The 26,721-nt window shown below is 40.9% G+C and overlaps 1 protein-coding gene and 1 pseudogene across 1 annotated transcript in view; both read left to right on the top strand.

The window, feature by feature from the left end:
* The window catches only part of UBE2N (ubiquitin conjugating enzyme E2 N), a 40,284-nt gene that overhangs the window by 94 nt on the left and 13,469 nt on the right, over window positions 1–26,721 (top strand). The window lies entirely within an intron of this gene.
* Window positions 5–20,364, top strand: LOC133247226 (hsc70-interacting protein-like; annotated as a pseudogene).

Raw genomic sequence — 26,721 nt, 5'->3', positions numbered from 1 at the left:
ACCGCCTGGGCCTCCCGCCTCTGTTCTTGCCCTGTCGGCGTACCGGGCGGCTCGGCCCCTCGCTTTCTCCGGCCCGCGGCCCGCGGCAGGAGGCCCGAGGCAGCGCGGAGAGGGTCTGGATGCGGTGGCGAGGGAAGTCGGGTGCTGGGGAGGGGGCGCCGGGGAGACTTCCGGCCGCAGTGGGGCAGCCGGGTGGCGGCGATCGGGGGCCCCCAGGAGGCTCCCCCGCGAGCGGGGAAGGCCTGGCCCGCGCCTAGGCGGAGGGTGGGGCTGCGGTGTTGCGGGACTCTGGTTTTGGGCGCGGGCCTCCGCGGCCTCTCGGACCACCCCAGAATAGAGGCCGCGGGCGCGCGGGAATCGCGGCGGGGCCCGGACTCCGGGCAGGGGTTGTGGCCCGACGCGGTCACTCGGCCTCGGAGCCCAGTCTCGGCCGGGGCGGGAGTGCAGGGGTGCGGTAGTCGCAGGTTCAGAATGAATGAACCGGGAGGGTGAGGCCGGGCGGGGCCCTGTGCCTCAGGAGGCGGCTCCGGGAGGGCCGCGAGTCCTGCAGCGCCCGGCACATGCTCGCCCCTTGCTGCTGGGGTCCAGGGACGTGGGGGCTCCGCGCCCCACCGCCCTCGCTTCCGCGATCTCCTCTGCTTTAAATGCGTTTCCGTTCGTTATCTCAGCGAAGTGATTTTACTCTGCTTGGCAAACTCTTCGAGAGCTGTTTCTGTTTGGAGGAAATAGTTTTAACACGAGACCGGGCGGGAATTGGGGGAGAGAGGTATGGGGGACCTTGTGAAATTTTGGCCTCTGGATTTCTTACACTTTTTAAAAATCGTTTTTTGGTTTCTTATGAATATATACTTTGACAAGTACGAATAGAACCGTAGAAAATTCATCTTGGTTTTGTAAGTTCTTTACAGAAACATCAAATGCTCAGATGTGAAATGTTCCTTGAAGTCCACGAAGACAAAACCTTGAGAATTTTTGGTCATTTTTAATGAAGGAAATTAGTTGAACCTCTGTGTTGCTCACTATGCGAGGTCAAGTGCCTAAATTGCAAAAACATTTGCTGGCTATAACCTGGTGAACGTGTATTTAACTTGTCGTTAAAGTTTGGGGGAAGATGCAAGCTAAGTGAAGTGATAGGCCTGTTGAAGGATGATGTATTTGTGTAGTGTTCCTGCAGTTGCAGTGAAATATATCTGAGATGGGGTGTCTCTGACCTAAAGGTTCTTGATTTAGAGAAATACGACGTGTTTTGTAAGGTAGAAAGTCTTACTAGAAAGTACGGAAGTAGGACAGATTGTCATTGTGCTCTGGAGTCTGAATGATACGACCCTTCGTAGTGTTGCATAAAACAAACCTTCATTTGTTGCATTAAGGATTTGTCTTCGACTCTGTCCAAGGCAGTTTAATGGCTGTGTGCTTTGGAGGGTACTTACGATGTGGTTTTATATGTAATATAATCGCATGGCCGCAATGGTCATGTTTATGGAGGCTCCAGTTGAATATGAGGGATGGAGGATAGGGTTATACACCAAATATCCTTGGATTTTTATTTACTGTTATTCAGGTTATCGACTAGGTACACAGTACACATTGACATTCAAGATAACTCTCAAAAATACATAATGAACTAAATGCTTTACATATATTTTTCCATTTTTGCTTAAGGTTGGATATATTCTGCAATAATATGAAAGCCTTGGATGGGAAAAATAAATTCTGTGGGACTTTGTATATGAACTTACAGATAGGACTTGAAGCAATAAGTTGAAGGCTTGGTGATAACATCTCTAGTGAAAGTTTCCTTGGTTTGGATTTTATCTTGCAAGAGGTGGTTTTACTTCAATGCCATTTATAGCAAAAGGAACTGTTTTCTCCTGTTTCTAGGATGGATTGAACCATGCTTATATTATGTAGGCTTTTATTTTTTATATCAGAATTAAGAAGTTTGCCCGTTTTCTGTCAACTACAATACAGGGTTCTATGTGGAATATAATGGTGGTGGCAGTGGGGTAGCACTGCTGTCCTGAATGATGGGAACATAGTGTCTCTCATTGGCCAGTGTGATGCTTTCTGCCTCAAAAAGGGCATTATTTACATTTGCAAAAGACTTCAACCACTTGGTACCTGCAGAAGTCTTGTGAAGTGAACGATACTGTTTTAGGGCCTAGAAACCCATTCAAAGGACTTTTCCTAGGGCTTTTCAAGGCTGGCAGAGGAGGCAGAACTTGGATCTTGACCCAGTGTGACCTTCCCCTGCCTCTTGTTATTGTGAAATGACATAATACACGTAAAAGTACCTTAACAACTGTAACTATACACATAAAGATGATTTTTTAAATTACTCTTCACCCAGTTGCTATTACAGTTAAATTCCCATTTCTTATCCAGCAGCAAATTCTGTAGGCTCGGTTTTTCAAATCTCAGATAGTAAAGAGTCTATCTGCAATGTGGGAGACCTGGGTTTGATCCTTGGGTTGGGAAGATCCGCTGGAGAAGGAAATGGCAACCCACTCCAGTATTCTTGCCTGGAAAACCCCATGGATGGAGAAGCCTGGTGGGCTACAGTCCATGGGATTGCAAAGAGTTGGACATGACTGAGTGGCTAACACACACATACACACCCACACCCACACCCACTCCTGAATCAGATATGTTTTCCTCTCTCTGAAACCACTCTTCAGTTCCATCATTTGTTGCCTGGCCTACTGTATTGATCTTTTAAACAGCAGCTAGTGTTACTTTTAAAAATATAAATCTAGTCATTCTCCCACTCAGAACTCCGCAGAGGTTTTTCATTGTGTTTCCTCCTAGCTACAAGGCTCTCCATGCATCTGGGATCTACCTCCCTCTGAGACCATGTCCTGCATTTCTCTCCTTGGGTCACCCCATTGCAGCCATCCTGCTGCTTTGCTGTACCCTGAACAGTAAGAGGCTCTGCATGTTCAGTCACAGGGCTTTCCTTCTGTTTATCCCATTGCTTACTTTGCCGTATTACTCGGTTCTCGACTTACATGTCCTGTCCTCAGAGAGGTGTACCTAAACTGTCCTAAAACTGGGTCCTCCCTCCTCCCCCGTGCTGCTGCTGCTGCTAAGTCGCTTTAGTCGTGTCGAACTCTGTGTGACCCCATAGATGGAATCCCACCAGGCTCCCCTGTCCCTGGGATTCTCCAGGCAAGAACACTGGAGTGGGTTGCCATTTCCTTCTCCAGTGCATGAAAGTGAAAAGGGAAAGTGAAGTTGCTCAGTAGTGTCCGACTCTTAGCGACCCCATGGACTGCAGCCTACCAGGCTCCTCCATCCATGGGATTTTCCAGGCAAGAGTACTGCAGTGGGGTGCCATTTCCTCCCCCGTAATTGCTCTTTATCCCCCGTTTCCCTCTTTCCTGTGTAGCACTCATCATTACTCAAAGTTTCCTCTTTGTCTCTTCTGCTGCTGCTAAGTCGCTTCAGTCGTGTCCAACTCTGTGCAGCCCCATAGACGGCAGCCCACCAGGCTCCCCTGTCCCTGGGATTCTCCAGGCAAGAACACTGGAGTGGGTTGCCATTTCCTTCTCCAATGCATGAAAGTGGAAAGTGAAAGTAAAGTCGCTCAGTTGTGTCCAACTCTTAGCGGCCCCATGGACCGCAGCCTACCAGGCTCCTCCGTCCATGGGATTTTCCAGGCAGGAGTACTGGAGTGGGGTGCCATTGCCTTCTCCGTCTCCATGAAACTCCATGAAGGCAGGAGTTTGCTCAGATCCCTCCAACACATCTACAGATCTAATGCCTAGACTTTGAAATACTGATTGAATGAATGCTATTCAGTCTCTTTGGAAGAAAACTTTAGGAGAGTTATTCTATATAATTTATTGTTACTGCCTAGTAGATTCTATCTGAATTGATGTCTGAGCTGAAAGTTTCTAATTCTACCCATAAGATTCATTAAAAACAAAATAAATCAGTCTTTTGTTGACTAGGAAATACATGGAGCACTTTTGAAAAGTTCTGAAGGATACGTAGAGGAAAATTAAGACTCATCTGTTATTCAGCATTCTAGTTCCCCTCCCCAGACACCCACAACCTTTATTGTATGTTTTTCCTGAAAGACCAGAGAGACTTAGCGAGTCTGTGTTAGGCCTGTTCCCCTCCTCCCCAAACAAATGGGCTTCCCAGGTGGCACTATTGGTGTAGAACCCGCCTGCCAAGAGGAGGTCATGACAGCCCACTTCAGTATTCTTGCCTGGAGAATTCCATGGACAAAGGAGCCTGGCAGGCTGCGTACAATAGGATTGCAGAGTCCGACACAACTGAAGCGACTTAGCACACACACATCAAGTAAATACTGTATCTTAATTCCTCCCTTTGCCCCTAAATAGATCGTTGAGGTGACTAGTTTTTTGTAAAGGACTGCTTTGTGAAACCTTGTGGTTAGATCTTAATTTTACTAATTGCATATTGATAACTTCTAGATTGTTCCCTGTCTTTTGCTATACAGACTGCTGTGATGTAGTCTTACACAGTGATATTTTGCAAATATATGAGTTATACTAAATCTTGGTAGTTACGTGTTTAGCTTGAATTATAGAATTTGCTTTTCTTTCCTCTTTTTTTCCTGGGCTAAACGTCTTTTAGTCTATATAAAAATGACAGAGCAATTAAAGCTTAAAGTCACATGGGGTGAAAGCTCCCTTCCTTAATCTATCTGTCATAAAGAAGCAGAGTTGGAAACAGATAAAAGAGATCTGTAGTTGCGGCTTGGTTAAAAACAAATTTATGTTTTACATGTTACATTGACAGAATGATATTCCTTTAATTTTCTTCTCAAAATTAATCATGAAATAAATAAAATATAGCCTAAGCTAATAGTTACTAACTTACTCAAGGAGTTGACTTACTTGATTAAAACCTAGCTAACCAACCTTCTGAGATTAGAGTTTAATCAGTTTTTCCTACAATTTGTTTTTCTGTTTCATGAGGTTTAGTTTCAAATTCTTAAAAATGTAATTTGAAACTAAAGAGAACTCAAGACTCAGTACAATATCAGATTTCTTAAAAATGTAATCTGATGTTGTACTGAGTCTTGAGTTCTGTTTTTTATTTTAATTTTTATTTTGAAAAAATAGGGTTTTTGTCACTAAAAGTGATACATATTTTAATATCATTTGATATGTATTTTAGTACATAAGGTAGTTTTTAGTAAGTAATTCAGAAAACCAACCCCTTTTTTATGCCCTGAAAATCTTTGGCTGATAATGTGTTTTTTTCCCATTTAAGAAAAAAAAAAAGGCATGAAAAACTTAACCAAGATCTGAACCTGCACTTGTTATAAATTGTAATAAAAACATTTTTAGGAAGCATATAACTCCATATAGTAAAAATATGAGTAGAAACAGTGTGGTTTTTAGCTCTTGTGGTGGTGGTTCCAATTTAAGAATCAGGTGTATTTTTTGCATATGACTTCTGGGGATTCAGGTTCTTGACAAGCTTATTTGTGAACTCCCTCAGGCTCCATGGATTCCAGGTTGGAGTCCCTGAACTGCTTTTGGTGATGATTAAACTTTCAGGCTGTATGGATATTGTTTAATATACTACCTGATGTTTTGATTATGGAATGTAGGCATAATTGAAAGTAGGTTAAAAATAGCAGTCGAGTTTTTTTTAAGCTCCTCTTTGTCATGCACTTTGTTCAGCCCAGATTGATGAGCTCTCACACAACAGAAATTGAGTTTTGTCAAATTATTAAGTACTTCCTGAGTAACCAGCATTCTAAATAATTGTATCAGAAATATTTCTCATTTGCTTTGTAGAGGTTCTGAGTTTTTTCCACACTTGTGATGACTTCCAGCTATATACAGTAGAGAACATTATCCTTCTACTTCTCCAATGAGGAGACTGTAGGCCAAAGAAGTTGGATGACTAAGATTCCTGGCTGGCAAGTTAGTATTTTTACTTTTTTCCCTGTGCTGTCACTAGTGATTTGTTTTACCTGTGTGTAAATGGATTTAGGAAGAAAATAACTTTCCTGCCTTGGATTCAAGTAGTATGGATTCTGAACAGCCATTTGAGTCTGAGTTATGGATGCATAAACAGTGAGGAATACATAGCAGAACCAAGGAAATGAGGATGGCATTCAGCAGGGGCTTTGGACATTACAGTTCTAGTCAGCCCGGTTCTCATGTGGCTGCTTAATGTTACATGATTTTACTTGTGAAAACCAAAGTGGATCTGAAAGGCACAGTGTATGTAGCAGTGTTACATTAAGAAATAAGGATTCTTTTTTTCCCCCCCGTATTAAAGATTTCTTCTTGGTTTATTTGCAAATGTAATATAGGACATCAGTGTAGATTTACAAATTAGGAGATGAAAAATAGGGATTCAGTTAACTTCAGTTAAAATCTTAGCAGCTTTTTAATATGCTTCCCAGGTGAAGTTTTTTTGTTTTTGGTCTTTTTAATATTAAGTAGTCATCTTTGATTTGTAGATTACGTAGGATGTAGGATCACCATAGTCTTAAGAGAGTGAGATCTGTGGCCCTGGCATTTCTGGTGACAGAAACTATTAAATGTGTGGTTGGAAGAACTGGGGAACTGGGAATCTACAGAAAGAATTCTTCATTATCTAGTTTTTCAAGAGCTGCACCACACCTTTGGGGTGTTGTATGTTTGTTAAAATTCTGGATGTAGCTATTGTAAAATCCCCTGAGGATATTTAGGAATAGACATTTTTATAATTTGGAGCTGGCCTATAACTCAGATGTTTCTGAATAATTAGAATTTGGCTGTAATTTGAAGTACATTTAGGTACTGATTTCAGAATCTAATGTTGACATATTTTGCCTTTTTTTTTTTTTAATTGACTATTTTGTCTTCATATTTTCAAATTCCTTTAGTAGTAGTCTTGCCTGGGAAATCCCATGGGCAGAGGAGCCTGGGGGGTTACAGTCCATGGGGTCGCAGAGTCAGACCTGACTGACACGACTTAGCATGGGATAGCGTTAGTTTTCAGTGCTGTCACAATATGCCAGTATCAGAGGTTTGGTCTGTTTTGGGCAAATCGGTTTTTGTTTTTAAGAGTCTTACAATCCAGTGATTGAAGGCTCTGTAGTCTAGAAAAATACTAGAAAGAAAGGCAATAAATGTTATCTTTGTGTCTGGAGACTATGGGTGCTTTTTATTTCTTCATAGCTTTCTAAGATTCCTTTGTAGTTTACACTAAGGAAAGTTGTTGCTGTAAAGTCAGTGTGTTTTTAGTGACCTTTAAGGGTCATTGGGATTACCATCCCCTTTACCCTCTTACCCTGTTGTTCAGTCACCGTGTTGTTCAGTTGCTCTGTCGTGTCTGACTCTTTGCAACCCCATGGATTGCAGCATGCCAGGCTTCCCTTTCTTTCACGATCTCCTCGAGTTTGCTCAGACTCATGTCCATTGAGTCGATGATGCCATCCACCCATCTCATCCTCTCTTACCCCCTTCTGCCCTCAATCTTTCCCAGCATCAGGGTCTTTTCCAAGAAGTTGGCTCTTTGCATTAGGTGGCCAAAGTACTGGAGCTTCAGCTTCAGTCCTGATGAATATTCAGGGTTGATTTCCTTTCGGATTAACTGGTTTGATCTCCTTCCTGTCCAAGGGACTCTAAAGAGTCTCTCCAGCACCGCAGTTGGAAAGCATCAATTCTTTTCACTCAGCCTTCTTTATGGTCCCAACTCTCACATCCGTATGTGACTACTGGAAAAATCATAGCTTTGGTTATATGGACCTTTGTTTATGTCGGCAAAGTAATGCCTCTACTTTTTAATATGCTGTCTAGGTTTGTCATAGCTTTTCTTCTAAGGAGCAAGTATCTTTTAATTTCATGACTGCAGTCACCATCTGCAGTGATTTTGGAGCCCAGGAAAATAAACTCTGTCACTGTTTCCATTTTTTTCCCCATCTGTTTGCCATGAGGTGATGGGACCGGATGCTATAATCTTAGTTTTTTGAATGTTTGGTTTTAAGCCAGCTCTTTCACCTTCATCAAGAGGCTCTTTCGTTCCTCTTTGCTTTCTGCCATTAGAGTGGTGTCATCAGCATATCTGAGGTTATTGATATTTCTTCCAGCAATCTGGATTCCAGCTTGAGCTTCATAATGCAAAATTCAGACTTAAATTGGAGAAAAGTAGGGAAAACCGCTTGGCCATTCAAGTGTGGCCTAAATCAAATCCCTTATACACTGGAAGTGACAAATAGATTCAAGGGATTAGATCTAATAGAGTGCCTGAAGAACTGTGGACGGAGGTTCGTAATGTTGTAGAGGAGGCGGTGATCAAAACCATCCCCAAGAAAACGAAATGTAAAAAGGCAGAATGGTTGTCTGAGGAGGGCTTACGAATAGCTGAGAAAAGAAGAGAAATGAACGGCGAAAGAGAGAAGGAAAGATACACCCATCTGAATGCAGAGTTCCAAAGAACAGCAAGGAGAGGTAAGAGAGCCTTCTTAAGTGAACAGTGCAAAGAAGCAGAGGAAAACAATAGAATGGAAAAGACTAGAGAGTTCCTCAAGAAAATTAGAGATATCCCTTACCATTGGACAGTGGCAAAAGTGGCTGTAGTAAGCTAGAAAGAGCGCAAGGCCAAAGTTCAGTCTTCTATAACATTGTGATTTGTCTGCCTTCTTGTTATCCATTCATAAAACATTAAATTTAAACATTAAGTTCAATTAAATGGATGTTTATTGACTGCATAGTATGTATTCACTAAACCAGGTAAACAAGACAGGTATCCTTGTCTGCTGAAACAGTTGTGAAACAAGAAATTACTGTGAGGTGTGTTATGAAAGAAGGAAAACCTGGAGTATACCATGGTCAGAGGAAAGGCATCTGCTGAGGAATGCTTTTAAACGTGAAGAGGAGGAGGGAGAGAGTGGACGCAGGGAATAGCAAATACGAATACTGGAAGGGGAGAGACAGGACGAATGTACAATAGATTGCAGAAGTCCAGTGTGGGTGGTGGGTAGTGCCTTATGTAGTTCAGTTAGGGGCCTTTGCGTGAGTCCTGTTCAGTACTGCAGTTTGCCTCGAGATGGAATGCCTCTCTGGGGCGGCAGGTCCTCTCCTGCTCTCCTGGGCCCCTGGATCTGGGGGCGTCTGGGGTTCCAGTGAGAGGGAACTACAGAGCAGATGGGGAAATACATTTGAGGTGTCACTGCCTCAGACCGTAACCTCTCCAGTGTGTTTGAAACAAGATGTTTTTCATTCAGTAAGCATAAAAATAGATTGTCTTATACTCATTTACATATTAAATTGAATTTTGTGTTTTCCACTCAAGGGAGGGTATATACCTACTTAATTTCCTCACTGCCTCAGAGAGACTAAGGAAAAGTACTTTCCAGTAAAATTCCCCCGGCACTTGCACATACTGTTATTCTTGCTTGGGCTTTAAAGAAGTCATTTCTTTTCATAGTGGATGGCACAGTGATTGACAGCTATAAAGCTTTTGAAGTCTTTTACCTTAGTTATAAAAGAGCTATCCCCATTAGGTGATAACCGCTGCCCCCCCAACCCCCCACCCCCTGTGAAGTACTGTCTACCCTGTCTTTATTGCTGTAGTTCAGATAAGGGTTAAACTAAAAGTGTTGCAATCTCAATTCAGGTTCCTGCCACTGACTGTGATTAGAAATCAGAACACTTGGCCAGACCTTGTCTGTTTCTTATCACAATCTTTTTCCCGTTTAACTGGGCGGGTTGCTGATGTATTGAGTGGTAGGAACTAGAAGATATTTTCTGTGAAGACTTGTTTATAATCTGAGCAGTTTATGGTTGTGCATCAGAACTATTTGGGCATTTATAAATTAAACAGTTGTCAGCCCCAGCTTGTTTTTTTGTTATGTTTTGTCTTAAGCTCTCCAGATGATTTTGTAGGGTGTACCTTGCAGAAACAGTGGCCTTGCATGTGCTTGGCTTCAGTGCAAAGGTAGGTAGAATGTGGTGGAATTAAAATCACATGTAAAGCTACCTTCTCATATATAGAAAACAGGCATCAGTGAGGACGTTGAAGACTGACATTCTGAGACCCCTCCAGATTGGTATAGGGAAAGAGGTTTTTAGGGGGGTGACGTTGGAGCTGAATTTTGAAAGATAAGGGGAAAAGTGGAGTGTGGGGAGAAGAATGTTATTCCAGGTTAGATATACCAAACTCTAGGAAGACACTTGAGCAGTGCTAAAACCGTAACGTGAGTCAGCACTTACTCGCTTGGCCTACAGACACTTCATATGCAGTCTTTTAATTTGAAGTTTTTTTTTCCTTTAGAAGTGTAGTTTATGGATTTATAGTCATTTACTAAAAATCCAATTAATATAGTAATACAGAATGTACATACTAAAAATAATCAAGTAATATGGATAATTATTTCCCCTTTACTTTCTTTTACTATTCTGATTTCCACTTTGTAGATAAAAATGAATATGAATGTGAAAACTTACTGAATATGAAAGGAAAACCAAATGCTTCCATTTTTTGATGTACAAATCACATATCATAAAATTCATTCTTTTAAAATGTATAATTCTGTGTTTTTAACATATTCACAAAGTTGTGCAGCTATCAACACTATCTAACTACAGAACTTTTTCATCACCTGAAAAAAGAAACCCTCCATCTTCAGCAGTTCTCTCTCCTTACTCCCTCAGCCCCTGGCCACCACTTAGCCACTTTCTGTCTCTATGTATTCACGTATTCTGGGCATTTCATATACATGGAATCACATAATATGGTTTTGGTGTGTGAGCATGTTTTCAAGGTAATCCATATTGTAGTATGTATCAATACTTTATTCCCTTAAAAACTTTTTTTGGGGGCTGTTTTTCTAAATAAATACTTTAAAGAAATTAAATGTTGAATGAAGCAAAGCAGAAGTTTTAAATCTGTTGGTTTCCATAAAACTAATCACATTTGAAATCTGCATTGCTCTAGAAAATTTAAGAAATTTCTTTAGCCTTGTGAGCCATTATTATTTTTAAATTGTCGGTGGGCAGTAAATTTTTATTTTAAAGACTGAATTTCGGGAATTCGGTGGTGGCCCAGGGGTTAGGACTCAGCACTCTCACTGCTGAGTGGCTGGAATCCACTGCCTGCATTCAGCCCTTGGTCAGGGAATTAAGGTCCTGTAAGCCTAGCAGAGAAGCCAGAAAAAAAGAAAAAAAAATTGGATTTTATCGCTGGATACTGAGAAATTTGAGCCAATTCTGGTAAATAATGAGTAAGAACCAGCATTGACTTTTATTTTTGTCTCAAGGATTAAGAAACTATGTGACCTTGGCTGAGTCAGTTTCCCTGGGCCTCCATTATATCTAATTCCTTTTTTAAAACTTTTCATTGAGAAGAAGCTATGATCATTTAATCCTGGAACTGGTTTTCCTTTTTGGCTTTTAAATTGGTCCTTAAGCAGTTCTCAAAAAAAAAAAAAAAAGGCACAACTGCTGAGTAGTAGCAGTATTCTGAAATTTTATATAGCTTTCTAGTATAATTAATAAGAAGGCCTTTGTCCTGGGTTTCAGGTGTCTCCAGTTGCCTACCAAGTCTACTTAGATGTCTTGAAGACGTTTTAAAATCAGTTTTTATTTTACAGTGGAATATATTCATTATGCTGTTACCCCTCCCTTGCATCAGTACTTCCAGTGTTTCTTTTCTTTATTAATTATATTAACATTAACTGAGTTGCCTGCCATTTACTTCTCTCCCCACCCCCTTAGACATTCAGTTTGTTACTAAGCCAGTGGATTGAACCGTAGAAATTCCTCTGCTTCTCCTAACCTATTCCTGTTTCTCATCCTTTCAATTATCTTTGTATGTGGGCTCTTACCCTCTCCTGTACTTTTTTTTTTTTTGCATTAATCAGAGAACTCATCTATCTTCACTTACACACACACGTGTGCATACTCTCTCTCACTCTCTTCATTTTCCACCTTGCCACATTATTCTAAAAACACCCAGTGTGATCATGGTGAACTTAGGCTCGAGTCATATTCCTTGACTTGGCAGGTAAGGCTTTTTCACAACTTGGTCTTTTCTTCATTGGCGTTTCTTTCCTTGTCTCCCCTCTCCCATACAACTTCTGATACTGATGGTATTTACAAGTTAAAATGATATATTTTGTAACTTTTGAATTATGCCACCTTGGCAAGAGAACATCCTTCGTATGAAGTGTTACTGCCCAGCATTCTGTGTTGGTTGAGTTTGGGTTATTTTCTTTCCTCTCTTCTTAGAGAATCTTGACTGTAGTCATCTTGGTTATATTCCTAACATCCAGTATATTGTGGTTTAGAAACTAGCATACTGTTTTCCAGATGAAAAGAAAAGCAGGCATTAATTGCAGTCGTTTGCTTTATTTTCTGGGATCCTATAAAGGCACTCTAGGAAACAAATGTCCTATTGTTAATTGAGTCATCGTAGTGAAAAAATTTTTTTAACTTTTGACAAATAAAAATTGTAAGTATTTAAAGTGTATGAGGTGATGTTTTGATGTATGTACACATTGTGAGATGATTACCACAAGCTAACATCTGTCCTTACCTTTGTTGTTTTTGTTCTGGTGGTCAGAATACTTAGTAGCAAATTTCAAGTATACCATGTATTAACTATAGTCAGCTGTTGTACATTAGGTCACAAGAACTTATCTTCTGAAAGTTTATATCCTTTGATCATATCTTCTCTTTCCCTCCTCCTCACAGACTCTGATAACCACCCTTCTAATCTGTTACAAGTTTTACTTTAAACAAATTTTTTTTAAGATTCTGCACGTAAGTGACACCATGCCTTTCTGTGTCTGGCTTGTCACACTTAGCATTGTATCCCTGGGTTCATCCACATTGTCACAAATGGCAAGATTTCTTTCTTTTTTACAACTGGTGAAAAGATAATTTGTTCTCTGTAATCAGACAAATACAGTATTTGACACTACTTGGGTCAGAGTTTTGAGTGCCTTTTATATGCTTATGTTTTGTTTTATTTTACATTCTTTTTTTGGCTACACCATCAGCTTGTTTCCAACCAGGGATTGAACCTGTGTCCTCTGCAGCGGAAGCCTGGAGTCTTAAACACCAGACCACCAGAAAAGTTCCCCATGTATACTTCTGAAAATGCCTGCCCTCGTGGTTCCTGCACAGATACACTAGCCTTTTGTTTTCTACTGCTTAATTGATAATAGTGGGTTAGTTGTAACCGGGCCATAAGCAGGTGGTGCAGAAGCCCAGCGTCACCGCCCGTTGTTGCAGGGATTGCACCAGCAGGTCTCTACTGTATTAGTATGCAGTGGGGCTTGGATAGCCAGGAAGCTAGTCCTCATCCGTGAGCAGGCTTTCACTCCTTAAGCCTCTCAGGTAGGACTTTACAATGCAGGTGTTGAGGTTTACCATCTTCTGAGGTGGTGAAGTGGTAAAGAATCCACCTACCAATGCTAGAGACGCCAGAGACAACAAGGGTTTGATCCCTGGGTCAGAAAGGTCCCTCGGAGTAGGAAATGGCAATCTGCTCCAGTATCTCTGCCTGGAAAATCTCATGGACAGATGAGCCTGACGGGCTACAGTCCATGGGGGTCACATGGATTGGAAGTGACTGAGTGAGCACGTGTGTGCACGCACATACACACACACGTACACATATAATGAAAGAAGAAAATAGAACTTGCACATGTTTCCTCTTTTATAACAATTTTCATGTTTTAAGAGTACACACATATACTCCTTTACTGGAAAGTGTTTACTTGATTAGTTCATTTGGATCATCAGGCCAATTAGGGTTATATATTTATGTAAATTATGACCAGTGTATGTTAATATTTTAAACATTAAGAGTATTAGTATGCTGAGTATCAACTGTGTTCCTTATACTGATTGTTGACAGGTATCTCTGTTGTTTATGGCAGATTAAAACAAATACTTGAGATAACTTTTTCTGCTTGGTACATATCAGCTACTTCATTTTGCTGTTAGTTGGCATGTGTAGTCAGAATGTTTTAATTAAAATATTTGATTTTAGTATATAAACACACTAACATTCATTTTTATAAAAAGATCGTGTCTCCCCCCCCCCCCAACACACACCTATTTTTTTATTTAATTTTTGGGCCTCTTCGTGTGGCATGTGGGATTAGTTCCCAGACCAGGGTTGCAACCCACACCCCCAGTGGTGGAGGCGTGGAGTCTCAACCACTGGACTACCAGCAAGTACCAGAGATTGTGTCTTTTAAAGCCCCCTTGGATACATGTTGCAATCCAAGTCCAAAGATTCATGTTATAATTATAAAATTGTAGGTGTTTTACATGATCATACTATTTATTCTGTCATTTATATTATAGAGTTAATCATACAACTTCTGTTGGAAAACAGGTGTCTTGAAAAAAATGTGATTGTGAACTACAGAAATGTTGCCCATTTTGCTCAGTATCAAGAGGCTTATTGTTCTCACATCTACTGAAAATGATTTATAGTGAAAGTGAGAAAGATTGAGATGGGATATTTGTATCCTCTGGCAGGAAAATCACTTTCCTTAATATTGATGTGTGCAGCATGCTTTTTTCTTTAGATTATTTTTGACGCCCAAATGTGTGAAGTTGTTACCTCAAAGTATTACCAAGCTGTATACAGAATTGCTGGACCCTAAATCTTTAATCAGGGTACTGGAGGTTACCTGGCTGGGGAGAAGCTGGCTGTATAGTTGTTGGGAGTTCTCCCATGATTGTGAAATTTTGTTTGGGTCATTCACACTTGGGTGTGGCTTACTTTGAGCATATTATCAGATTGTTTTCTAAAGAGCATCTAGCTGAGGTCCTCTGCTTTGAAAGGAGAGAGGAAGGGTGGGTCTTAGTTGGTACAGGGTTGGTCCTGACTTCTGTGAAACTCACTTTGATACCAATATATCACCTTTGAGTCCTGAGTTTGATTATTTTCTCCTTATTGGATGTGGGCACTGTGGCTTCCGCCAGTGTCAAGTGGAGGGGCTCCCAGACACCTGGGGACTGAGGTGCTTGTGTGGGCAGCTCTAGACTTGGCATTTCCTTAACTGGCACCGCTGCCCTCCTGCTTCTTAGCTGTCCTTTGTGTCTTGCGGAGTGTGGAGGGTCAGGGGGTGGAGTGGTACCAGGCAGTGTGCAGGCTGGGCTCGTCCGTTGCTCTGGCAGTTGTGTGGATGCCTGCGAGCTGTCACACGTATCAGGTTGTTTCTTAGGTGACTAAAGGATGAAAAGATGTTTCAAGGGACTGTGGATGTAGCAGCTATAGGACGCACACACTGTGCTAGAGCAAATTGAAGGTATATTTTCTGTTTGTATCTCTGATACCTGAGAAGGAAATGACACCCCACTCCAGTGTTCTTGCCTAGAGAATTGCATGGACAGAGGAGCCTGGTGGGCCATAGTCCATGGAGTCGCAAGAGTTGGACGTGACTTATCTACTAAATCATCATCATCATCACACCTTTTAGTTATAAACTCCTTGTCATTCTCCTAAGTCTGGGGTCAAAAACAAAGAAGCTGAGGTTATTAAAATTTAGCCACTGAGAGAAGGACCTCCAGCTGGAATCCAGAACTCTAAAGAGAGTCTAGCCCTCTGATGTCAGTTCCAGGGGGATGCTCTGACAATCAAACTGGTTCTTTGGGCTGGAGGGCCATCTTTGTGGCATCAGGAATCATGTTCTTTTTTTTTTTTTTTTTAATTTATTTATTTTAATTGGAGGCTAATTACTTTACAATATTGTATTGGTTTTGCCATACATCAACCTGAATCTGCTACGGGTGTACACGTGCTCCCCATCCTGAACCCCCCCCCCCACTCCCTCCCTGTACCATCCCTCTGGGTCATCCCAGTGCACCAGCCCCAAGCATCCTGCATTGAACCTGGACTGGCGATTTGTTTCTTATATGATATTATACATGTTTCAATGCCATTCTCCCAAATCATCCCACCCTCTTCCTCTCCCACAGAGTCCAAAAGACTGTTCTATACATCTGTGTCTCTTTTGCTGTTTTGCATTCAGGGTTATCGTTACCATCTTTCTAAATTCCATATATATGCGTTAGTATACTGTTGGTGTTTTCCTTTCTGGCTTACTTCACTCTGTATAATAGGCTCCAGTTTCATCCACCTCATTAGAACGGATTCAAATGCATTCTTTTTAATGGCTGAATAATATTCCATTGTGTATATGTACCACAGCTTTTTATCCATTCATCTGCTGATGGACATCTAGGTTGCTTTCATGTCCTGGCTATTATAAACAGTGCTGCGATGAACATTGGGGTACACGTGTCTCTTTCAGTTCTCGTTTCCTTGTTGTGTATGCCCAGCAGTGGGATTGCTGGGTCATAAGGCAGTTCTTTTTCGAGTTTTTTAAGCAATCTCCACACTGTTCTCCATAGTGGCTGTACTAGTTTGCATTCCCACCAACAGTGTAAGAGGGTTCCCTTTTCTCCACACCCTCTCCAGCATTCACTGCTTGTAAACTTTTGGATTGCAGCCATTCTGACATGTTCTATTTAATGGCCACACTCAAGAGAATATTCTATTCTAAAAGACTCCCCGCAGAGGCTAACAGCTCCTGCCTCCTTGAAAGCACCGGATAGGAGGATGGTCCCTCTAGAGTACCAGTTCTGAGTTAATATAAGAATGCGTGGATGGAGAGGCAGGCAGCCGCACGAACAGCCACATTTCTAGAAGTTTCTAAGCAGTGCGCAGGGCAGTGGTAGAGGGAGTAGGAATGAGCAGGCGAAGGACCCGGGGTCATGGGATTATTGGGCTGGCGGAGCCAGTGGCCGGGGAGGTTCTAGTCTGTTCTGCCTCATGGCAGCTTTATGTGATCACTCTGCCTGGACCTGGAATCGGGCCGCACCAGCTGCCTCTAGACCATGGACCCACGCAAAGTGAGCGAGCTTCGAGCCGTCATGAAAATGTGTAAGCAGGACCAGAGCGTTCTGCACACCGAGAAAATGCGCGTCCTGGGGGAGTAGGTGGAGAGCATTGGGGGTAAAATACTACCTGCTGCTCATAAAACTAAATCGGAAGAAAATACCAAGGAAGAAAAAACATAATAAGAAGGTGGAGGAAAACAAAAAGACAGACAAACCCATCAAGTGAGGAAAGTGATCTAGAAATTGACAGTGAAGGTGATTGAACCAGACGCTGATGCCTCTCGGGAAATGGGAGATGAAAATGTAGAGATGACTGAGGAGATGATGGATCAGACAAATGATAAAAAAGTGGCTGCCATTGATGGCCTAAATGATGGTGGTGAACTCCAGAAAGCCATTGACTTGTTCACAGATGCCATCAAGCTAAATCCTGGTTTGGCAATTTTGTATGTCATCAAATTAAGAAGTCAAATGCTGCCATCTGAGACTGTGACAGCTATTGAAATAAATCCTGATTCAGCTCAGCCATACAAGTAAGTGGCAGGGGGAAGCACGCAGACTTCTGGGCCATTGGGAAGAAGCTGCCCATGATCTTGCCCTTGCCTGTAAGCTGGATTATGATGAAGATGCTAGTGCAGTGCTGAAGAAAGTTCAACCAAGGGCCCAGAAAATTGCTGAACATCGGAGAAAGTATGAGCAAAAACGTGAAGAGCCCAAGATCAGAGAAAGAGTAGAAAGGGTTAAGAAGGCTCGGGAAGAACATGAGAGAGCCCAGAGGGAGGAAGAAGCCAGACGACAGTCAGGTTCTCAGTTTGGCTATTTTCCAGGTGGCTTTCCTGGGGGAATGCCTGGTTATTTTCCTGGAGAAATGCCTGGAATGGGAGGGGGCATGCCTGGAATGCCGGGAAAGCCTAGGCTCAATGAAATTCTTAGTGATGCAGAAGTCCTTGCAGCCGTGCAGGATCCAGAAATTATGGTGGCCTTCCAGGATGTGACCCAGAACTCGGCAAATATGTCAAAATACCAGAGCAACCCAAAGGTTAGGAATGTCATCAGTAAATTGTTGGCCAAATTTGGAGGTCAAACTTAATGCCCTTCTGACGTAAAGCCCCTGCTGGAGGAAGAGCAACTTAGATCACTTAATGGATGTTGCAGTGATACAAACCAGCGTACCGCTGACCTTCTCATAAAGAAAGCTGGGGTGCTTTGAAGATAATCCCTTCCCCTTTGCCCCAAATGCAGCTAAAAACATTTTACAGCGGTTTGCCGTTAGGGTATTCATTCAGATGTTTTCTGACTAGAAATTAAAAACTTGAAGCAATTTTTAAACCTTAAAAATATTTAAAATTAAAAAGGTGTATTAACCCCTACATTTTTCTTTACTAATCATTTTGATTTTTTCCTCTGAATTGATTAGGCAAGGAAGATACATCAGTATGGAAGATTTATTTTTCCAAGTTTGAGTGAAGTAAAGATTTGTTAGTGGGAGGCTAATACAACATTTAAATAGATAAAGTCTGAGTTGGACATACAGTTACTGAGGCATTTTGATTTGTCTTTTTAATTGCTTTGTTGTTATTATTTTAAATGATTTACTTCTGTAACTCTTGGGACCACCAGTGTTGCAGTAGGACCTGGGGAGGGACTGGAAGTATTTGGCAGGGCAGCAGCCGTCTTACTACATCTTATATCACATGTCCTCTTGTGCACATACGTTTAAATCTTACACTGTGGTGAAGGCATGGTTTTTATAATGCTTCAGTAAAATTGGATTACTTAGCTCTGTTCTTGTCTGATATCTAAAATAAATGTTTCATATTTCCACACAAAAAAACCAAACTGGTTCTCGGTGTGGAGTAAGCTGCAGATTAGATGAATGTGCTGCTGGGATATTGGGTGATGCCTACAGGCACTTCAGGTGGGCTAGAAGCCTGGAAGAGGCAAGTCCTTTCTTGCAGTTTTAGCACCCACCTGTGTACAGAGGTTAACAGCGAGCCCCTGGAAGAGTAAAAATATGGTTTGCAAAGTCCCACCCCCAGAATCATAAGTATAGAATTTATTTCAGTTGAAAGATATTTAATCTGGCACAGATATAAATTTCCCAGTGTAGAGGTTTTAAAGACAGAAACTGTCTGACTTTCTGGTCTAGCCCTTGATAGGGAAGAGCAGGAGTCCCCTGAGATGTGGCGATATTTGGCTTGACTTGAGTCCTGCAGAGGTAGGAATTTATACAGGTTTTTAAAATGTGTGTGTATTTCTTTTGATTCTTTTTTTTGAAAGCATTATGTACTCTTTGTTCCATATCGTTAAATCCCCCACTTTGTTTAGTCAGCCCTCAAATCTCAGGAAAGACGGAACTGCATGCCTTCAAGTGGGGATTAGAGAGAGAGTATGCCAAGGGAGACAAGGTCGCCTGTCCTTGACCCTGCATCAGCCTTAAGGACACTGCTTCCTATATACTACCAGAGCAAATTAAGAGACATGTTTATTCACCTAACATGAATGCAGAGGTGTGAAGCTCTGATGGATGCTGAGGATTCGAGACTCTTAACTGTGATGTATGAGAAGAGCTCTTGACTATAGAGTGGCCTTTTGGTCTGTCTTGATAGGTTTCTGTGCACATTTCTGAGGATTAAATGAAACTGTATAGTATATGAACATCCAGGTCAATTTTAAGGATTAATCCAGTTGTCAGTTCCTGCACCTTAGAGTTCTAACTAAATGCATCTAGCTATCCAGTTCTTTAGGCTCTGAAAGTTCATGTCCTGCCCAAAGTTTGGCCATTTATTAGTAGTTTAACGTCTTAAGGTTTCCCTTTGTGTATGTGGTTCTGGCATTGTACATGCTATAAGCCAGACAGGGTCTTTTAGTTGCAAGCATTTTGCATGTTTAGTGATTTTTATTGAGTTAGGAGTTTAGCAGCAAATGGTGTGCCCTACCTTGTTGGCTCTTGGTTTTTCTCCTCTTTTCTCATTTCTCTTGCATTGCTCCACTGCTTAGATTCTCTCGTGTCTGGTCAAATTGTGTTGCTCCTGCCCCCAAATCCTAGCAATTACTCACTCAGGCTTAGAATAAAGAACCCTGTTTCCCTAAATTAAGACCCGTTTCCTTCCCTCAGTAAGCTCATGACACATACTATACTTTTTTCTTTTAAATCAACTTTAAATTTACATACAATTACATGCACTCATTTTAAGTGTACAGCTTGAGTTTTGACAAATGTGTACAGCTATGAAACCACCATCCAAGTTAAGATTCAGAACATTCCATCACCCCAGCAGAACACTTAATTAAAAGATCATACTGTTTTGAAGTATGTTTTCAGTTTATATAGAAGGAATATTTTTCTACACTGTTAGATTTATAGCATCTTTTTCCCCATAGACTTTGCTGTGATTTAATCTTTGTTCTGAATTTTAATTAAGGATTGTCTTGATGAGACATTATTACTTTGAAAATAGGGTTATTCAAAATGCACATTCAGTTTCTTTAGGTGATTTTATTTAGTGTTCTTGTTTTTATTTAGTGTTCTTGTTTTTTGTTTTTGATAAGTAGTACTTGCACGTTACAAAATTCAACAAAGGGGTACTCCTTGAAAAGTGTCCACGACCTCTGTGTCCCAGTCAGCAAATTCCTTTTCTCAAAGAAGCCGTTGTTTACTTGGACAATTTAAATCAGTTATTTTATGATTTTGTAACATTTTTTTGGTTCAGATGTATTTCTACATAATATATTACTCATAATATGTTACTCATAATATATTACTCATAATAGCTCACGTTGCCAGCAGGCCCTCATTCCAGCATTTATATTCTTTAAATGTTTGATCACGTTGTTTTAGAGACTCAGGCTGTCTGGATGAAGTGGATGAATTTGACCCAGTATTACTGTACACGGGTGCTCTATCAAATAATACTTCGGCCTTAGTGTGTAAATTTGTGCCTATTTCAGTTATATTAAAATCTGAGTTGTTGTGGTCATTTTTTCCTCTGGCTAAATAGCACAGGACAAAATAAAATCTGAAATCACAGAAGAATAAAAAAAATTATATGTACTGAGTTATACTTCAGTTGGATCTCTTAAGATTATTTAACTTACAACCAAATTGATAATCTGTGAAATATTGAAATCTTTAACTTCATGTTAGTTTGGTTTCTTGAGCAATTTTATTTCAAATTCTGCCAAAAATCTTGAGGTAGAGGATGGAATCTTTAATATGTCAGCGAGTTAGTATTGAGCAAATTATCATTATTAAAGTTGAGGAATGTAACTATTGGAGCCTCATGGTTGCTAAAGGGACAAGAGAAACAAGCCTGCTTCCTCCGGTGCTTACTAGTATTTGGTCCTTTTAAGTGTACAACCTGTACAGAGGGTATCAAGGCCAGAACTTTTTAGCAGAAGTTTGAGATAGTGTGTGAAGATTGGGTTTGAAGTTTTAAACAGTCTTCTTTCTGCGTACTTCAGCGGGTGTATAGCCACTGTCTGGCTTGTTAAAGCCTTGAGCCTACCATTTTTGAAAGTTAGATCTGTTCATTCATTTGGAGTGTGAGACACTGTGGTGCTCAGTTTTGGGACTGTAAACCTTAGTGCGTACGTACTCAGTCGCTTCAGTCATGTCCAACTTTTTGTGACCCTGTGGACCGTAGCCCACCTGGCTTCTCTGTCCAAGGGATTCTCCAGGCAAGAATACTGGAGTGGGTTGCCATGCCCTCCTCCAGGGAATCTTACCGAGGTGGGGATTGAACCTGCGTCTCCTACGTCTCCTGCATTGGCAGGCAGATTCTTTACTACTAGCTTCACCTGGGAAGTCTATAAACCTTAGACCTGGGCCTTGACCTGTAGGAGCTGGTGTGGCTTGGAGACTGGCAGTAGGGTGGCAGGGCGTGCCAGGGGTGCCCTTCTGGAGGAGGCGCACCCCTGCTTTGCAGCAATATTAAGTAGCATTTAGTCAGTTGCTTACCTGTTATGTGACAATTGATTTTCAAAATGGTAGAAATGCTGCTTTGTGGGCAGAATAATGTCTTATGGCTTAGATCTACTTCCTGATTCTCAGGAGCTAAAGGATTTTGTCTATGTGGAGACGTGTGGTAGGAGCATAGAGTCTGGGGCCAGGCTCTCTGCACTTGATCTCTAGCCCTGCCAGATACTAGCTTGGACATCCTCACTTGACCTCTCTGCTTCTTTATCTGCTTAAATATACTAATCTTGATCTAGGGTGGTGGGGAGGGTTAGAGTACAGAAAACAGAGCCTAATGTAATTCTGAGCCTTATTTAATATTGCAGATTACTGTTTTCTGATTTTGCAAAGATACTGCCTCTCTGTAAGTCTAAAAAGAATGAACATCTTTTGTGTGGGAAAGCTATGATTGTCATTTCATGTTCAACAAAATAGATGATATTAAACATAGCTCTCTGAAGTGGGGCATAGATTTTTAAAGTAGAGCAAATGTTCATTTGTCAACAGTCGGTAGGAAAATGGGATGTTTGGGATAATCATATATTTTGATTTTATTAGAATTATATATATATATTGAGAGAGAGAGGAAGAGTTAATTTTGCGTGTGTTAGACAGTACTAAACTATTTTTACAAATACTAAACTGAAGTTTTATTCTGTAACCCAGAGTGTTTAGGACCTCGCGCTGCATAACTTCACGGGGTGCCCCTCATGCAGACTGAGCGGCACGTTCTTGGAGTTGTGCAGTGTGGCACAACTTGTGAAAGGATGCTTATTCGGAGGAGGCAGAACTCTCAATATCTGATTGTTTCCTCATTTATCATACAGTTGCATGCACAGTGTGAAAAAAACTTAATTTTTCCTTTCTGGTGGTTTGGATTTCAGACAGAACTGTGTCAGTGAGACAGTTGGATTGAGAGGGCAAGTCTGGAGCAACTGTAACTTGTTTTTGTTTGCCTCACTGAAAATTTCAGCTGCTCTGCCTCCATCTGTCTTATTATCTGTTAATATCAACAGAGGCCTTTCCTGTTAGTGGAGTCCTCAAGCTTTTAGCACTTGAATTTTCCTGTGATTGCCGTGTTTGAAACCTGAAGTAACTAGTAATCAAGGAAAAGGATTGAATAGATGATGTCTAGTAGTGGTAGAGGTGTAGCTGCTAGCTGGTAGGCCAGCCAGGGGAAGTGCCTATTTATGTCATTTGGTTTGCAAAGAATATTCATTATCTATAAAGCAACCAGGAAAGCACCATGCAGTGACATAATAAATCAAAAAGTGTAAACGTATTAAACTGTTTCTAAGGACTTTTGTCTTTATCAGAACAAATATGTGCTGGAATATTAACCAGATTTTGGTTATTAGGAGTATGGCAATTTTAAGATTTCTTTTTTTTTTCTTTTAATGAGCAGGTGAAATAATCTTGGGGGGAAAGCAGGTACCATAAGCAACAAGTTTCTTCCTTATTTAGATATTTAAGCATTGGCATAGATGCTGGGGATATAATACTGTATGCATAATATCCCTTTTCTCAACAGGAAAGATGAAATATTGAGTATTGAACAGTGATTACACAAGGTTAAAGAGTATTACAGAAGGGGACTTTCCAGTAGAAGGAAGCATACAGCAGTAAGATTTAATCCATTCCAATAATGTTCAGCCAAGTTTAGTGCTAGAGAGAACCTTTGAAATGTCTAAGGGACCACATTTTAGTAGGTGGAGGAGGTAAATGAATTTGTATGGTTTTATACAATTAGAACTGGAATTAAATTCAGATTCTTAGCTCTAAAGTTTTTTCCCTAGGAGGTACACCAGGCTGCCTAGTTGAAGTTAGCTGTCTAATGTGAAGTTAGCTCCCTCTTTAAAGGCCCTTAAACTTGGTAGAAGTTCTTTGATAAAGAGATTACCCAGCTTCAGTGCTCTCCTCCTCTGACCCCGCTTAATTCGCAAAGATTGCTGCTGCTTAACCTCTTCACCCCCCACCCAGGCCATTAGCTCTTAACCTTCACTTTCTTTTCTAATTTAGACTTTATTTTTAGCAAGCAGTGAAAGCCAGCTTTGGCTGTTTTAATCCGCAGTAGTATTTACTGGGTTATGATATATCTAACACAGCCTTCAGGAGCGCCAAAGGGAGAGGCAGCTAGGAACAAGGCTCAGACTCACATCACTGACTTCACTGCGGACGTTGCATGCATCACACACTGCAGTGTGGTTGCTGATGCTACACTTGGCTGTCTATGGGTAACTCCTGCTGTTCCTTCCAGAAGGGATTCTTATTTCGTATCTTTAGTTTCTGAAGCACAGGTTTTGAATGCGCCTGGGTCTCACATGCTGGGTTGCAAGAGAGTTAGGAAATAAGACTAAAGCTTCTGTTGAGGCAGGTGAGGATCTATGAAGGTTGGGGAGTGTAATCTCCAAATATATGGGGAGTGTAATCTCCAAATCTTCTAGCTGTTGGGTAAAGGAATGACATTGCTGTCAGGTAAAGGAATGACGAATGTCTTCTGTGAATCTCCTTTTGCCTTATGGTGCCAGGCAGGCCTATGTGTGACCATAGATAATTTTTCTTTTCCTGTAACAGTTACTTCAAATTTTTGCATTCTTCTCAAGCTCTCAATCTGAACATTGCACTAAGGAGGAGGAGGGGAAGGTATGAACAAATGGGGAATTTTTATCATTGCTTAATAGTGGACCAATTTATAGATAAATGGCTAAGCTTACACATACGGGCTTTAAAATGAATTTCCAACTTCAAACAATGAGTTAAAGCTTGGAGAAAGAAACCCATAGTCTAGATCATTTTTAACTTATCTGAATTTTTTGAAATGTTACAGGTTCACTGGTTTTTGCTGGTGTAGCATCACTCATAATTAGTGTTCACCATACAGGAACAGGCATTCAAAAATCTTCTCTATTTCTGTTCAGGATAAATTCAGAAGACACCCTTACACGTCCCCTCACAGAATCTTAAATATGCGAGTTTTTTTTGTTTACAGTTTATTAACAGTGCCTTAAGTGCCTTGGCCAATAGCAACCCCAGTGATGAGGTTTTACTGTTTTTCAGCCCTCCCTTCATTCAGAGTTCCAAGATACCATTCCGAAGATGGAATTCATTAAAACAGTTACGTTATTCAAATCATTAAAGGCTTATTTTTATTTTTTGTCCTACAGTCCAGGCCATAAAGTTTATGGCATCCATCAAATAAGAAATCAGGAGAAATGGAGAAATAGCTTCTATGAGTCTACTCATGTCTAATTACAGTGCTGGGTATTCAAAGGACATTTTTATCACCAAGAATTTCATGAGTGTTGATGTTCATGAGTGTTTTCATGAAGGAGTAGTTGATATCATCTTTAACTGTGATGTCAATATTTACAAATCCTATGGAAAAAAACGAAGGGAAAAAAAAGATGGAGATGTAAAGTTTCCAGAAAACAAAGTGTCTTTAGAAACAGCCAAGAAAAAATATGCCCTGATCTAGTCCTGTTGTTCATCTAGTGTCTCTGACTCAAACCTGAACCTACTCCAAGACCTTGACATTCCCATTCTAAAATGCATCTTTAAAAGACTGACTTATGTATACTTTATGAAATTTTAAGTCAAGAACAGTGTATGCTTTATACTCAGGTTGAAATGAATTCCTGGGGTGGGAGGGGGCAACGGACTCTCTTACTCAGAGTTAGTTGATACAGTAATACTATGAGCAAAGTGAGGAATTAATACATTTGTTAGTAAGTTTGTATTTCAGAGTCACAAGAACATTTTAGAGCACAATGATTTGTGCAGTATGAGAGATAAAATGGCTTACCATATAACAGATAGTTTGAGGTCAAAATTATGTATGCCTTTCCGTCTCCAGGGGATCTTCCCAACCCAGGGATCGAACCCAGTCTCCCACATTGCAGGTGGATTCTTTACCAGCTGAGTCACCAGGGAAGCCCAAGAATACTCGAGTGGGTAGCCTATCTCTTCTCCATCAGATCTTCCCAACCTAGGAATTGAACCGGGGCCTCCTGCCTTGCAGGCGGATTCTTTACCAACTAAGTTATCAGGGAAGCCAAAATTATATATGTCAGGTTTTAAATCAAATATCGCATATTTTTTTTACCTTATTTATTTCAGTAAGACTATATACTTTTTCAGTTGACAGTCCCAAAAGAAAAATAAAGGTGACATGGTTTAATTTACCTTTTTCATGAAGCACTTCTACATCACTGTGAAGCCTTTCCTTAACTTCTGTGCTATTTTATTGTCATGACAAACATTTGAGATTTACTGTTGTTATACTGTAGTGGTTACTCTTTTTCTTTTTTAATTTTATTTTGGCTGTTCCAGGTCTTAGTTGCAGAGAGAGAAATCTTTGTTGCTGTGTGCATGATCAAACAGAGATCTGATGTGAGCAGAGATCTCAGATCTGCATGATCTGAGCAGAGGTCGAACCCCAGGACCCCCACTTTGGGAGCGCAGAGTCTTGGAGCCACTGGACCACCAGGGAAGTCCCTGTCAGTGGTCACTCTTGGTTCATCATTTTCCGCATGTGTAGAATGGGTCTGAGGATTAAATGAGTTAATGATACATTTCAAACATCAGGATTTGACCTAGTTTGTTTTTATTACTTGAACTTTTCTACTCTCTGTGAGTCAGGAAAGTTTACTTGATAATTGCATGGAGCCCCTGACCTCATGGAGTTTACTGACTAGTGGTCGGGAGTATAAGACACAGACTGCAGCATGTCCTCGTGCGTTTAGTGGGGAACAGCAGATGAGGGAATCAAGGAATTCAGCCTAACAGCTTTCCTTGGTGGATACACAGTTTGTTAGTAAGAATTTTCAGATTTTTGTCCACTGTCAGTGATTGGAATAATTGTACATGCCGTTCCTGGGGTGGAAGTTACTAACACAGCAGGTATGGTAATCCTTC

This window comes from Bos javanicus, chromosome 5, assembly GCF_032452875.1.
Source record: "Bos javanicus breed banteng chromosome 5, ARS-OSU_banteng_1.0, whole genome shotgun sequence".
Classification (NCBI taxonomy): domain Eukaryota; kingdom Metazoa; phylum Chordata; class Mammalia; order Artiodactyla; family Bovidae; genus Bos; species Bos javanicus.
Note: the sequence above shows the minus strand (reverse complement) of the source record. Positions and strands in the feature narration are given on the sequence as shown.